We start from the raw sequence: 16,221 nt of genomic DNA, 5'->3' as shown, positions 1-16,221 counted from the left end.
AGAAGGACCTCTGTGAAGAACAGATGTCAGCTGTTGGGATGTCTTGTGGAAGGTGGCACATCAGCGGCAGCAGACGGTCCACAGCTGACCAGCAGGAGAAAGAGTCTTGAATCCAGAAGGATCCCTGGAGGAGGGTGAAGTACTCCCTGGTGAACAAGAGGGCAGCAGCATCTGGCTGGAGGCTGTGAGGCCAAATTCCTGCCTCCAAAGCACATGACAGGGATGGCTGACCCCTCAAGTGCTAGCTGGAGGTAGAAAGGGCAGCTTTGTGCACCCTGTCGTGTGCAGGCAGCACAGGCCCTGAAAGCCCTCCCTTGTGCGGGCCTTGGTGGCTCCCTGGCCATCATCAGATGTGCTGGGCAGCAGGGCTGCATGGTGCAGGGTGCTCTCCGGAGCAGCTGGGGCCTGGGACTTCCTATTGCAGATGGCTGCTGACCTCTGGTGCCTACTTCTCCATCCACCTGCTCCTGGCTTAGGAGCCCACATGACCAAACACCACCCAGCTAGGCCGAGGAAGGCCGAGTAGTGTATCACATCACCCTAACCGCCACCCCACACATGCAAAAATACATGAAGCCGGGGCCCATCAGCGTGGCCTAGCGGCTGTTCGGCCTTGGAGCCCTGATCTTCCAACAACACGTGCCCCGGAATACTGTCCGGGACCCCCACACGACACTAGGATGGCTCGGGTTGGGCTGTCTAGAGCTCAGAAGGCCTGAGCCGACCAGGGGTAGAAAGGGCAGCTTGGGACCCGGCGCCGTAGCCTAGCGGCTAAAGTCCTCACCTTGAACGCACTGGGATCCCATATGGGCACCGGTTCTAATCCCGGCGGCGGCACTTCCCATCCAGCTCCCTGCTTGTGGCCTGGGAAAGCAGTCGAGGACGGCCCAAAGCTTTGGGATCCTGCACCCTCGTGGGAGACCCAGAAGAGGTTCCGGGTTCCCGGCTTTGCATCGGCACACACCGGCCGTTGTGGCTCCATTGGGGAGTGAATCATCAGATGGAAGATCTTCCTCTCTGTCTCTCCTCCTCTCTGTATATCTGACTTTGAAATAAAAAAAAAAATCCATGAAGCCCTCTTGGCAGCCCATCGGGGAGCTGCTCCACTTGCCAAAGAACTCCCGGAGCCTGCATCTCAGGGTGCTCTTCGAGGAATGGGGGTGGCGGTAAGGTTTCCCGGGACCTGATCTGGCAAAGTACAACCCCAGTCGGCTTGTGTAACACCAGCTCCCAGAGGGCCTCTGGGGACGCAGGCGTGGGACTCCAACTCCCAGAGGGCCTCTGGGGACGTTGACGTAGGACTCCAACTCCCAGAGGGCCTCTGGGGACGCAGGCGTGGGACTCCAACTCCCAGAGGGCCTCTGGGTACGTTGACGTAGGACTCCAACTCCCAGAGGGCCTCTGGGGATGCTGACGTAGGACTCCAACTCCCAGAGGGCCTCTGCACGCTGACGTAGGAAGCCATAGCCCAGAGGGCCTGTGGGCACGCTGACTTAGGACTCCAGCTCCCAGAGGGCCTGTGGGCACGCTGACGTGGTATTCCACCTCCCAGGCTTCTTTAAGTACCCTGCTATTAAAGGCACCCTGACACTTCCTATCTCACAGACCCGCGCTGATGCTAGGCCCCAATCTACCTCCTCCCCTCCCCTCCCAGGCCTTGGTATGTGGGCTGTTCAGCATTGGAGCCCTGATCTTCCAACAACACGTGCCCCGGAATACTGTTCGGGACCCCCACACGACGCTAGGATGGCTCGGGTTGGGCTGTCTAGAGCTCAGAGGGCCTGAGCCAACCAGGGGTAGAAAGGGCAGCTTGGGGCCCGGCGCCGTAGCCTAGCGGCTAAAGTCCTCACCTTGAACGCACTGGGATCCCATATGGGCACCGGTTCTAATCCCGGCGGCGGCTCCACTTCCCATCCAGCTCCCTGCTTGTGGCCTGGGAAAGCAGTCGAGGACGGCCCAAAGCTTTGGGACCCTGCACCCTCGTGGGAGACCCAGAAGAGGTTCCGGGTTCCCGGCTTTGCATCGGCGCCCACCGGCCGTTGCGGCTCCGTTGGGGAGTCAATCATCAGATGGAAGATCTTCCTCTCTGTCTCTTCTCCTCTCTGTATATCTGACTTTGTAATGAAATAAATAAATCTGCTAAAAAAAAAAAAAAAAAAGGGCAGCTTTGCGCGCCCTCTCGTGGCCACCAGCACTCACTGCAGGACGCTCATCCCAGGCTCTCCTGCCAAATCAAGGGAAGCAGCCCAGCTCCAGCTCAGAGAGGCATTCGCTCTCAAGGACACTCTTTTTAGAGCTTGCACACAAGACCCATGACCGGAAGCCCTATGCACGCCCAGGCGGTCTGCGTTGACAGACAAAAGCAGTCTAGAGCCACAGCACAGCACACAGCACACAGCATGCTCCCTCGCAGGAGGCCGGCAGCTTTCTGTCTTTTCCTTCCTCCCTCCGGCCTCCCTCTGCCCCCTTTGCTTGGAAGCACACAGGAACAGAGAGGGAGAGACAGCAAGCTTTCTGGCATCTGCTGGCTCACTTCCCCAAGGACCACCACCAGAGACAGCTGTGGCTGGGTCAGGACAAGCCCAGGAACCAGGAGCTTCCTCCAGATCTCCCACAGGGGCACAGGGCCACAGGGGTACAGCGGCAAAGGGCACAAGCCCTGGCAGCATCCTCCGCTGCTCTCCCAGGAGGATCGGCAAGCAGCTCGACTGCAGGGGAAGCACCCAGGATTCGAAGCAGTACCCATACAGGCCATCCGCCTCTCAGGCTGAGGCTTGACCCATTCGGACAATACCCCGCACCAACACACCACACAACACCACACCGCACCACACCACACCACACCAACCCTTGCTGGACCCTTCAGCAGCTCCTTCACCAGGCTGCTGAAGGTGCCTGTCCCCCTGGCTTGCACAACTTATGCCGTTGCGTGCTGTGAGAGCGGCCGGTACAGACGAGGGATCCAGGCATGTTGCTACTCTACCTGTCCTGGGGAGAAGGACCTCTGTGAAGAACAGATGTCAGCTGTTGGGATGTCTTGTGGAAGGTGGCACATCAGCGGCAGCCGACGGTCCACAGCTGACCAGCAGGAGAAAGAGTCTTGAATCCAGAAGGATCCCTGGAGGAGGGTGAAGTACTCCCTGGTGAACAAGAGGGCAGCAGCATCTGGCTGGAGGCTGTGAGGCCAAATTCCTGCCTCCAAAGCACATGACAGGGATGGCTGACCCCTCAAGTGCTAGCTGGAGGTAGAAAGGGCAGCTTTGTGCACCCTGTCGTGTGCAGGCAGCACAGGCCCTGAAAGCCCTCCCTTGTGCGGGCCTTGGTGGCTCGCCGGCCATCATCAGATGTGCTGGGCAGCAGGGCTGCATGGTGCAGGGTGCTCTCCGGAGCAGCTGGGGCCTGGGACTTCCTATTGCAGATGGCTGCTGACCTCTGGTGCCTACTTCTCCATCCACCTGTTCCTGGCTTAGGAGCCCACATGCCCAGACACCACCCAGCTAGGCCGAGGAAGGCCGAGTAGTGTATCACATCACCCTAACCGCCACCCCACACATGCAAAAATACATGGAGCCGGGGCCCATCAGCGTGGCCTAGCGGCTGTTCGGCCATGGAGCCCTGATCTTCCAACAACACGTGCCCCGGAATACTGTCCGGGACCCCCACACGACACTAGGATGGCTCGGGTTGGGCTGTCTAGAGCTCAGAAGGCCTGAGCCGACCAGGGGTAGAAAGGGCAGCTTGGGACCCGGCGCCGTAGCCTAGCGGCTAAAGTCCTCACCTTGAACGCACTGGGATCTCATATGGGCACCGGTTCTAATCCCGGCGGCGGCTCCACTTCCCATCCAGCTCCCTGCTTGTGGCCTGGGAAAGCAGTCGAGGACGGCCCAAAGCTTTGGGACCCTGCACCCTCGTGGGAGACCCAGAAGAAGTTCCAGGTTCCCAGCTTTGGATCGGCACGCACCGGCCGTTGCGGCTCCGTTGGGGAGTGAATCATCAGATGGAAGATCTTCCTCTCTGTCTCTTCTCCTCTCTGTATATCTGACTTTGAAATAAAAAAAAAAATCCATGAAGCCCTCTTGGCAGCCCATCGGGGAGCTGCTCCACTTGCCAAAGAACTCCCGGAGCCTGCATCTCAGGGTGCTCTTCGAGGAATGGGGGTGGCGGTAAGGTTTCCCGGGACCTGATCTGGCAAAGTACAACCCCAGTCGGCTTGTGTAACACCAGCTCCCAGAGGGCCTCTGGGGACGCAGGCGTGGGACTCCAACTCCCAGAGGGCCTCTGGGTACGTTGACGTAGGACTCCAACTCCCAGAGGGCCTCTGGGGACGCAGGCGTGGGACTCCAACTCCCAGAGGGCCTCTGGGTACGTTGACGTAGGACTCCAACTCCCAGAGGGCCTCTGGGGATGCTGACGTAGGACTCCAACTCCCAGAGGGCCTCTGCATGCTGACGTAGGAAGCCATAGCCCAGAGGGCCTGTGGGCACGCTGACTTAGGACTCCAGCTCCCAGAGGGCCTGTGGGCACGCTGACGTGGTATTCCACCTCCCAGGCTTCTTTAAGTACCCTGCTATTAAAGGCACCCTGACACTTCCTATCTCACAGACCCGCGCTGATGCTAGGCCCCAATCTACCTCCTCCCCTCCCCTCCCAGGCCTTGGTATGTGGGCTGTTCAGCATTGGAGCCCTGATCTTCCAACAACACGTGCCCCGGAATACTGTTCGGGACCCCCACACGACGCTAGGATGGCTCGGGTTGGGCTGTCTAGAGCTCAGAGGGCCTGAGCCAACCAGGGGTAGAAAGGGCAGCTTGGGGCCCGGCGCCGTAGCCTAGCGGCTAAAGTCCTCACCTTGAACGCACTGGGATCCCATATGGGCACCGGTTCTAATCCCGGCGGCGGCTCCACTTCCCATCCAGCTCCCTGCTTGTGGCCTGGGAAAGCAGTCGAGGACGGCCCAAAGCTTTGGGACCCTGCACCCTCGTGGGAGACCCAGAAGAGGTTCCGGGTTCCCGGCTTTGCATCGGCGCCCACCGGCCGTTGCGGCTCCGTTGGGGAGTCAATCATCAGATGGAAGATCTTCCTCTCTGTCTCTTCTCCTCTCTGTATATCTGACTTTGTAATGAAATAAATAAATCTGCTAAAAAAAAAAAAAAAAAAAAAAAAAAGGGCAGCTTTGCGCGCCCTCTCGTGGCCACCAGCACTCACTGCAGGACGCTCATCCCAGGCTCTCCTGCCAAATCAAGGGAAGCAGCCCAGCTCCAGCTCAGAGAGGCATTCGCTCTCAAGAACACTCTTTTTAGAGCTTGCACACAAGACCCATGACCGGAAGCCCTACGCACGCCCAGGCGGTCTGCATTGACAGACAAAAGCAGTCTAGAGCCACAGCACAGCACACAGCACACAGCATGCTCCCTCGCAGGAGGCCGGCAGCTTTCTGTCTTTTCCTTCCTCCCTCCTGCCTCCCTCTGCCCCCTTTGCTTGGAAGCACACAGGAACAGAGAGGGAGAGACAGCAAGCTTTCTGGCATCTGCTGGCTCACTTCCCCAAGGACCACCACCAGAGACAGCTGTGGCTGGGTCAGGACAAGCCCAGGAACCAGGAGCTTCCTCCAGATCTCCCACAGGGCCACAGGGCCACAGGGGTACAGCGGCAAAGGGCACAAGCCCTGGCAGCATCCTCCGCTGCTCTCCCAGGAGGATCGGCAAGCAGCTCGACTGCAGGGGAAGCACCCAGGATTCGAAGCAGTACCCATACAGGCCATCCGCCTCTCAGGCTGAGGCTTGACCCATTCGGACAATACCCCGCACCAACACACCACACAACACCACACCGCACCACACCACACCACACCAACCCTTGCTGGACCCTTCAGCAGCTCCTTCACCAGGCTGCTGAAGGTGCCTGTCCCCCTGGCTTGCACAACTTATGCCGTTGCGTGCTGTGAGAGCGGCCGGTACAGACGAGGGATCCAGGCATGTTGCTACTCTACCTGTCCTGGGGAGAAGGACCTCTGTGAAGAACAGATGTCAGCTGTTGGGATGTCTTGTGGAAGGTGGCACATCAGCGGCAGCCGACGGTCCACAGCTGACCAGCAGGAGAAAGAGTCTTGAATCCAGAAGGATCCCTGGAGGAGGGTGAAGTACTCCCTGGTGAACAAGAGGGCAGCAGCATCTGGCTGGAGGCTGTGAGGCCAAATTCCTGCCTCCAAAGCACATGACAGGGATGGCTGACCCCTCAAGTGCTAGCTGGAGGTAGAAAGGGCAGCTTTGTGCACCCTGTCGTGTGCAGGCAGCACAGGCCCTGAAAGCCCTCCCTTGTGCGGGCCTTGGTGGCTCCCTGGCCATCATCAGATGTGCTGGGCAGCAGGGCTGCATGGTGCAGGGTGCTCTCCGGAGCAGCTGGGGCCTGGGACTTCCTATTGCAGATGGCTGCTGACCTCTGGTGCCTACTTCTCCATCCACCTGCTCCTGGCTTAGGAGCCCACATGCCCAAACACCACCCAGCTAGGCCGAGGAAGGCCGAGTAGTGTATCACATCACCCTAACCGCCACCCCACACATGCAAAAATACATGAAGCCGGGGCCCATCAGCGTGGCCTAGCGGCTGTTCGGCCTTGGAGCCCTGATCTTCCAACAACACGTGCCCCGGAATACTGTCCGGGACCCCCACACGACACTAGGATGGCTCGGGTTGGGCTGTCTAGAGCTCAGAAGGCCTGAGCCGACCAGGGGTAGAAAGGGCAGCTTGGGACCCGGCGCCGTAGCCTAGCGGCTAAAGTCCTCACCTTGAACGCACTGGGATCCCATATGGGCACCGGTTCTAATCCCGGCGGCGGCACTTCCCATCCAGCTCCCTGCTTGTGGCCTGGGAAAGCAGTCGAGGACGGCCCAAAGCTTTGGGATCCTGCACCCTCGTGGGAGACCCAGAAGAGGTTCCAGGTTCCCGGCTTTGCATCGGCGCCCACCGGCCGTTGTGGCTCCGTTGGGGAGTGAATCATCAGATGGAAGATCTTCCTCTCTGTCTCTCCTCCTCTCTGTATATCTGACTTTGAAATAAAAAAAAAAATCCATGAAGCCCTCTTGGCAGCCCATCGGGGAGCTGCTCCACTTGCCAAAGAACTCCCGGAGCCTGCATCTCAGGGTGCTCTTCGAGGAATGGGGGTGGCGGTAAGGTTTCCCGGGACCTGATCTGGCAAAGTACAACCCCAGTCGGCTTGTGTAACACCAGCTCCCAGAGGGCCTCTGGGGACGCAGGCGTGGGACTCCAACTCCCAGAGGGCCTCTGGGGACGTTGACGTAGGACTCCAACTCCCAGAGGGCCTCTGGGGACGCAGGCGTGGGACTCCAACTCCCAGAGGGCCTCTGGGTACGTTGACGTAGGACTCCAACTCCCAGAGGGCCTCTGGGGACGCTGACGTAGGACTCCAACTCCCAGAGGGCCTCTGCACGCTGACGTAGGAAGCCATAGCCCAGAGGGCCTGTGGGCACGCTGACTTAGGACTCCAGCTCCCAGAGGGCCTGTGGGCACGCTGACGTGGTATTCCACCTCCCAGGCTTCTTTAAGTACCCTGCTATTAAAGGCACCCTGACACTTCCTATCTCACAGACCCGCGCTGATGCTAGGCCCCAATCTACCTCCTCCCCTCCCCTCCCAGGCCTTGGTATGTGGGCTGTTCAGCATTGGAGCCCTGATCTTCCAACAACACGTGCCCCGGAATACTGTTCGGGACCCCCACACGACGCTAGGATGGCTCGGGTTGGGCTGTCTAGAGCTCAGAGGGCCTGAGCCAACCAGGGGTAGAAAGGGCAGCTTGGGGCCCGGCGCCGTAGCCTAGCGGCTAAAGTCCTCACCTTGAACGCACTGGGATCCCATATGGGCACCGGTTCTAATCCCGGCGGCGGCTCCACTTCCCATCCAGCTCCCTGCTTGTGGCCTGGGAAAGCAGTCGAGGACGGCCCAAAGCTTTGGGACCCTGCACCCTCGTGGGAGACCCAGAAGAAGTTCCAGGTTCCCAGCTTTGGATCGGCACGCACCGGCCGTTGCGGCTCCGTTGGGGAGTGAATCATCAGATGGAAGATCTTCCTCTCTGTCTCTTCTCCTCTCTGTATATCTGACTTTGAAATAAAAAAAAAAATCCATGAAGCCCTCTTGGCAGCCCATCGGGGAGCTGCTCCACTTGCCAAAGAACTCCCGGAGCCTGCATCTCAGGGTGCTCTTCGAGGAATTGGGGTGGCGGTAAGGTTTCCCGGGACCTGATCTGGCAAAGTACAACCCCAGTCGGCTTGTGTAACACCAGCTCCCAGAGGGCCTCTGGGGACGCAGGCGTGGGACTCCAACTCCCAGAGGGCCTCTGGGTACGTTGACGTAGGACTCCAACTCCCAGAGGGCCTCTGGGGACGCAGGCGTGGGACTCCAACTCCCAGAGGGCCTCTGGGTACGTTGACGTAGGACTCCAACTCCCAGAGGGCCTCTGGGGATGCTGACGTAGGACTCCAACTCCCAGAGGGCCTCTGCATGCTGACGTAGGAAGCCATAGCCCAGAGGGCCTGTGGGCACGCTGACTTAGGACTCCAGCTCCCAGAGGGCCTGTGGGCACGCTGACGTGGTATTCCACCTCCCAGGCTTCTTTAAGTACCCTGCTATTAAAGGCACCCTGACACTTCCTATCTCACAGACCCGCGCTGATGCTAGGCCCCAATCTACCTCCTCCCCTCCCCTCCCAGGCCTTGGTATGTGGGCTGTTCAGCATTGGAGCCCTGATCTTCCAACAACACGTGCCCCGGAATACTGTTCGGGACCCCCACACGACGCTAGGATGGCTCGGGTTGGGCTGTCTAGAGCTCAGAGGGCCTGAGCCAACCAGGGGTAGAAAGGGCAGCTTGGGGCCCGGCGCCGTAGCCTAGCGGCTAAAGTCCTCACCTTGAACGCACTGGGATCCCATATGGGCACCGGTTCTAATCCCGGCGGCGGCTCCACTTCCCATCCAGCTCCCTGCTTGTGGCCTGGGAAAGCAGTCGAGGACGGCCCAAAGCTTTGGGACCCTGCACCCTCGTGGGAGACCCAGAAGAGGTTCCGGGTTCCCGGCTTTGCATCGGCGCCCACCGGCCGTTGCGGCTCCGTTGGGGAGTCAATCATCAGATGGAAGATCTTCCTCTCTGTCTCTTCTCCTCTCTGTATATCTGACTTTGTAATGAAATAAATAAATCTGCTAAAAAAAAAAAAAAAAAAAAAAAAAAGGGCAGCTTTGCGCGCCCTCTCGTGGCCACCAGCACTCACTGCAGGACGCTCATCCCAGGCTCTCCTGCCAAATCAAGGGAAGCAGCCCAGCTCCAGCTCAGAGAGGCATTCGCTCTCAAGGACACTCTTTTTAGAGCTTGCACACAAGACCCATGACCGGAAGCCCTACGCACGCCCAGGCGGTCTGCATTGACAGACAAAAGCAGTCTAGAGCCACAGCACAGCACACAGCACACAGCATGCTCCCTCGCAGGAGGCCGGCAGCTTTCTGTCTTTTCCTTCCTCCCTCCTGCCTCCCTCTGCCCCCTTTGCTTGGAAGCACACAGGAACAGAGAGGGAGAGACAGCAAGCTTTCTGGCATCTGCTGGCTCACTTCCCCAAGGACCACCACCAGAGACAGCTGTGGCTGGGTCAGGACAAGCCCAGGAACCAGGAGCTTCCTCCAGATCTCCCACAGGGCCACAGGGCCACAGGGGTACAGCGGCAAAGGGCACAAGCCCTGGCAGCATCCTCCGCTGCTCTCCCAGGAGGATCGGCAAGCAGCTCGACTGCAGGGGAAGCACCCAGGATTCGAAGCAGTACCCATACAGGCCATCCGCCTCTCAGGCTGAGGCTTGACCCATTCGGACAATACCCCGCACCAACACACCACACAACACCACACCGCACCACACCACACCACACCAACCCTTGCTGGACCCTTCAGCAGCTCCTTCACCAGGCTGCTGAAGGTGCCTGTCCCCCTGGCTTGCACAACTTATGCCGTTGCGTGCTGTGAGAGCGGCCGGTACAGACGAGGGATCCAGGCATGTTGCTACTCTACCTGTCCTGGGGAGAAGGACCTCTGTGAAGAACAGATGTCAGCTGTTGGGATGTCTTGTGGAAGGTGGCACATCAGCGGCAGCCGACGGTCCACAGCTGACCAGCAGGAGAAAGAGTCTTGAATCCAGAAGGATCCCTGGAGGAGGGTGAAGTACTCCCTGGTGAACAAGAGGGCAGCAGCATCTGGCTGGAGGCTGTGAGGCCAAATTCCTGCCTCCAAAGCACATGACAGGGATGGCTGACCCCTCAAGTGCTAGCTGGAGGTAGAAAGGGCAGCTTTGTGCACCCTGTCGTGTGCAGGCAGCACAGGCCCTGAAAGCCCTCCCTTGTGCGGGCCTTGGTGGCTCGCCGGCCATCATCAGATGTGCTGGGCAGCAGGGCTGCATGGTGCAGGGTGCTCTCCGGAGCAGCTGGGGCCTGGGACTTCCTATTGCAGATGGCTGCTGACCTCTGGTGCCTACTTCTCCATCCACCTGCTCCTGGCTTAGGAGCCCACATGCCCAAACACCACCCAGCTAGGCCGAGGAAGGCCGAGTAGTGTATCACATCACCCTAACCGCCACCCCACACATGCAAAAATACATGAAGCCGGGGCCCATCAGCGTGGCCTAGCGGCTGTTCGGCCTTGGAGCCCTGATCTTCCAACAACACGTGCCCCGGAATACTGTCCGGGACCCCCACACGACACTAGGATGGCTCGGGTTGGGCTGTCTAGAGCTCAGAAGGCCTGAGCTGACCAGGGGTAGAAAGGGCAGCTTGGGACCCGGCGCCGTAGCCTAGCGGCTAAAGTCCTCACCTTGAACGCACTGGGATCCCATATGGGCACCGGTTCTAATCCCGGCGGCGGCACTTCCCATCCAGCTCCCTGCTTGTGGCCTGGGAAAGCAGTCGAGGACGGCCCAAAGCTTTGGGATCCTGCACCCTCGTGGGAGACCCAGAAGAGGTTCCAGGTTCCCGGCTTTGACTCGGCGCCCACCGGCCGTTGTGGCTCCGTTGGGGAGTGAATCATCAGATGGAAGATCTTCCTCTCTGTCTCTCCTCCTCTCTGTATATCTGACTTTGAAATAAAAAAAAAAATCCATGAAGCCCTCTTGGCAGCCCATCGGGGAGCTGCTCCACTTGCCAAAGAACTCCCGGAGCCTGCATCTCAGGGTGCTCTTCGAGGAATGGGGGTGGCGGTAAGGTTTCCCGGGACCTGATCTGGCAAAGTACAACCCCAGTCGGCTTGTGTAACACCAGCTCCCAGAGGGCCTCTGGGGACGCAGGCGTGGGACTCCAACTCCCAGAGGGCCTCTGGGTACGTTGACGTAGGACTCCAACTCCCAGAGGGCCTCTGGGGACGCAGGCGTGGGACTCCAACTCCCAGAGGGCCTCTGGGTACGTTGACGTAGGACTCCAACTCCCAGAGGGCCTCTGGGGATGCTGACGTAGGACTCCAACTCCCAGAGGGCCTCTGCACGCTGACGTAGGAAGCCATAGCCCAGAGGGCCTGTGGGCACGCTGACTTAGGACTCCAGCTCCCAGAGGGCCTGTGGGCACGCTGACGTGGTATTCCACCTCCCAGGCTTCTTTAAGTACCCTGCTATTAAAGGCACCCTGACACTTCCTATCTCACAGACCCGCGCTGATGCTAGGCCCCAATCTACCTCCTCCCCTCCCCTCCCAGGCCTTGGTATGTGGGCTGTTCAGCATTGGAGCCCTGATCTTCCAACAACACGTGCCCCGGAATACTGTTCGGGACCCCCACACGACGCTAGGATGGCTCGGGTTGGGCTGTCTAGAGCTCAGAGGGCCTGAGCCAACCAGGGGTAGAAAGGGCAGCTTGGGGCCCGGCGCCGTAGCCTAGCGGCTAAAGTCCTCACCTTGAACGCACTGGGATCCCATATGGGCACCGGTTCTAATCCCGGCGGCGGCTCCACTTCCCATCCAGCTCCCTGCTTGTGGCCTGGGAAAGCAGTCGAGGACGGCCCAAAGCTTTGGGATCCTGCACCCTCGTGGGAGACCCAGAAGAGGTTCCGGATTCCCGGCTTTGCATCGGCGCCCACCGGCCGTTGCGGCTCCGTTGGGGAGTCAATCATCAGATGGAAGATCTTCCTCTCTGTCTCTTCTCCTCTCTGTATATCTGACTTTGTAATGAAATAAATAAATCTGCTAAAAAAAAAAAAAAAAAAAAAAAAAAGGGCAGCTTTGCGCGCCCTCTCGTGGCCACCAGCACTCACTGCAGGACGCTCATCCCAGGCTCTCCTGCCAAATCAAGGGAAGCAGCCCAGCTCCAGCTCAGAGAGGCATTCGCTCTCAAGGACACTCTTTTTAGAGCTTGCACACAAGACCCATGACCGGAAGCCCTACGCACGCCCAGGCGGTCTGCATTGACAGACAAAAGCAGTCTAGAGCCACAGCACAGCACACAGCACACAGCATGCTCCCTCGCAGGAGGCCGGCAGCTTTCTGTCTTTTCCTTCCTCCCTCCTGCCTCCCTCTGCCCCCTTTGCTTGGAAGCACACAGGAACAGAGAGGGAGAGACAGCAAGCTTTCTGGCATCTGCTGGCTCACTTCCCCAAGGACCACCACCAGAGACAGCTGTGGCTGGGTCAGGACAAGCCCAGGAACCAGGAGCTTCCTCCAGATCTCCCACAGGGCCACAGGGCCACAGGGGTACAGCGGCAAAGGGCACAAGCCCTGGCAGCATCCTCCGCTGCTCTCCCAGGAGGATCGGCAAGCAGCTCGACTGCAGGGGAAGCACCCAGGATTCGAAGCAGTACCCATACAGGCCATCCGCCTCTCAGGCTGAGGCTTGACCCATTCGGACAATACCCCGCACCAACACACCACACAACACCACACCACACCACACCACACCACACCAACCCTTGCTGGACCCTTCAGCAGCTCCTTCACCAGGCTGCTGAAGGTGCCTGTCCCCCTGGCTTGCACAACTTATGCCGTTGCGTGCTGTGAGAGCGGCCGGTACAGACGAGGGATCCAGGCATGTTGCTACTCTACCTGTCCTGGGGAGAAGGACCTCTGTGAAGAACAGATGTCAGCTGTTGGGATGTCTTGTGGAAGGTGGCACATCAGCGGCAGCCGACGGTCCACAGCTGACCAGCAGGAGAAAGAGTCTTGAATCCAGAAGGATCCCTGGAGGAGGGTGAAGTACTCCCTGGTGAACAAGAGGGCAGCAGCATCTGGCTGGAGGCTGTGAGGCCAAATTCCTGCCTCCAAAGCACATGACAGGGATGGCTGACCCCTCAAGTGCTAGCTGGAGGTAGAAAGGGCAGCTTTGTGCACCCTGTCGTGTGCAGGCAGCACAGGCCCTGAAAGCCCTCCCTTGTGCGGGCCTTGGTGGCTCGCCGGCCATCATCAGATGTGCTGGGCAGCAGGGCTGCATGGTGCAGGGTGCTCTCCGGAGCAGCTGGGGCCTGGGACTTCCTATTGCAGATGGCTGCTGACCTCTGGTGCCTACTTCTCCATCCACCTGTTCCTGGCTTAGGAGCCCACATGCCCAGACACCACCCAGCTAGGCCGAGGAAGGCCGAGTAGTGTATCACATCACCCTAACCGCCACCCCACACATGCAAAAATACATGGAGCCGGGGCCCATCAGCGTGGCCTAGCGGCTGTTCGGCCTTGGAGCCCTGATCTTCCAACAACACGTGCCCCGGAATACTGTCCGGGACCCCCACACGACACTAGGATGGCTCGGGTTGGGCTGTCTAGAGCTCAGAAGGCCTGAGCCGACCAGGGGTAGAAAGGGCAGCTTGGGACCCGGCGCCGTAGCCTAGCGGCTAAAGTCCTCACCTTGAACGCACTGGGATCTCATATGGGCACCGGTTCTAATCCCGGCGGCGGCTCCACTTCCCATCCAGCTCCCTGCTTGTGGCCTGGGAAAGCAGTCGAGGACGGCCCAAAGCTTTGGGACCCTGCACCCTCGTGGGAGACCCAGAAGAAGTTCCAGGTTCCCAGCTTTGGATCGGCACGCACCGGCCGTTGCGGCTCCATTGGGGAGTGAATCATCAGATGGAAGATCTTCCTCTCTGTCTCTTCTCCTCTCTGTATATCTGACTTTGAAATAAAAAAAAAATCCATGAAGCCCTCTTGGCAGCCATCGGGGAGCTGCTCCACTTGCCAAAGAACTCCCGGAGCCTGCATCTCAGGGTGCTCTTCGAGGAATTGGGGTGGCGGTAAGGTTTCCCGGGACCTGATCTGGCAAAGTACAACCCCAGTCGGCTTGTGTAACACCAGCTCCCAGAGGGCCTCTGGGGACGCAGGCGTGGGACTCCAACTCCCAGAGGGCCTCTGGGGACGCTGACGTAGGACTCCAACTCCCAGAGGGCCTCTGGGGACGCTGACGTAGGACTCCAACTCCCAGAGGGCCTCTGCACGCTGACGTAGGAAGCCAGAGCCCAGAGGGCCTGTGGGCACGCTAACGTGGTATTCCACCTCCCAGGCTTCTTTAAGTACCCTGCTATTAAAGGCACCCTGACACTTCCTATCTCACAGGCCCGCGCTGATGCTAGGCCCCAATCTACCTCCTCCCCTCCCAGGCCTTGGTATGTGGGCTGTTCAGCATTGGAGCCCTGACCTTCCAACAACACGTGCCCCGGAATACTGTTCGGGACCCCCACACGAGGCTAGGATGGCTCGGGTTGGGCTGTCTAGAGCTCAGAGGGCCTGAGCTGACCAGGGGTAGAAAGGGCAGCTTGGGACCCGGCGCCGTAGCCTAGCGGCTAAAGTCCTCACCTTGAACGCACTGGGATCCCATATGGGCACCGGTTCTAATCCCGGCGGCGGCTCCACTTCCCATCCAGCTCCCTGCTTGTGGCCTGGGAAAGCAGTCGAGGACGGCCCAAAGCTTTGGGACCCTGCACCCTCGTGGGAGACCCAGAAGAAGTTCCAGGTTCCCAGCTTTGGATCGGCACGCACCGGCCGTTGCGGCTCCGTTGGGGAGTCAATCATCAGATGGAAGATCTTCCTCTCTGTCTCTTCTCCTCTCTGTATATCTGACTTTGTAATGAAATAAATAAATCTGCTAAAAAAAAAAAAAAAAAAAAAAAAAAAAAAAAAAAGGGCAGCTTTGCGCGCCCTCTCGTGGCCACCAGCACTCACTGCAGGACGCTCATCCCAGGCTCTCCTGCCAAATCAAGGGAAGCAGCCCAGCTCCAGCTCAGAGAGGCATTCGCTCTCAAGGACACTCTTTTTAGAGCTTGCACACAAGACCCATGACCGGAAGCCCTATGCACGCCCAGGCGGTCTGCATTGACAGACAAAAGCAGTCTAGAGCCACAGCACAGCACACAGCACACAGCATGCTCCCTCGCAGGAGGCCGGCAGCTTTCTGTCTTTTCCTTCCTCCCTCCGGCCTCCCTCTGCCCCCTTTGCTTGGAAGCACACAGGAACAGAGAGGGAGAGACAGCAAGCTTTCTGGCATCTGCTGGCTCACTTCCCCAAGGACCACCACCAGAGACAGCTGTGGCTGGGTCAGGACAAGCCCAGGAACCAGGAGCTTCCTCCAGATCTCCCACAGGGCCACAGGGCCACAGGGGTACAGCGGCAAAGGGCACAAGCCCTGGCAGCATCCTCCGCTGCTCTCCCAGGAGGATCGGCAAGCAGCTCGACTGCAGGGGAAGCACCCAGGATTCGAAGCAGTACCCATACAGGCCATCCGCCTCTCAGGCTGAGGCTTGACCCATTCGGACAATACCCCGCACCAACACACCACACAACACCACACCGCACCACACCACACCACACCAACCCTTGCTGGACCCTTCAGCAGCTCCTTCACCAGGCTGCTGAAGGTGCCTGTCCCCCTGGCTTGCACAACTTATGCCGTTGCGTGCTGTGAGAGCGGCCGCTACGGATGAGGGATCCAGGCATGTTGCTACTCTACCTGTCCTGGGGAGAAGGACCTCTGTGAAGAACAGATGTCAGCTGTTGGGATGTCTTGTGGAAGGTGGCACATCAGCGGCAGCCGACGGTCCACAGCTGACCAGCAGGAGAAAGAGTCTTGAATCCAGAAGGATCCCTGGAGGAGGGTGAAGTACTCCCTGGTGAACAAGAGGGCAGCAGCATCTGGCTGGAGGCTGTGAGGCCAAATTCCTGCCTCCAAAGCACATGACAGGGATGGCTGACCCCTCAAGTGCTAGCTGGAGGTAGAAAGGGC

The sequence above is a fragment of the Ochotona princeps genome, chromosome 19, assembly GCF_030435755.1.
Source record: "Ochotona princeps isolate mOchPri1 chromosome 19, mOchPri1.hap1, whole genome shotgun sequence".
Taxonomy (NCBI): Eukaryota; Metazoa; Chordata; class Mammalia; order Lagomorpha; family Ochotonidae; genus Ochotona; species Ochotona princeps.
Note: the sequence above shows the minus strand (reverse complement) of the source record.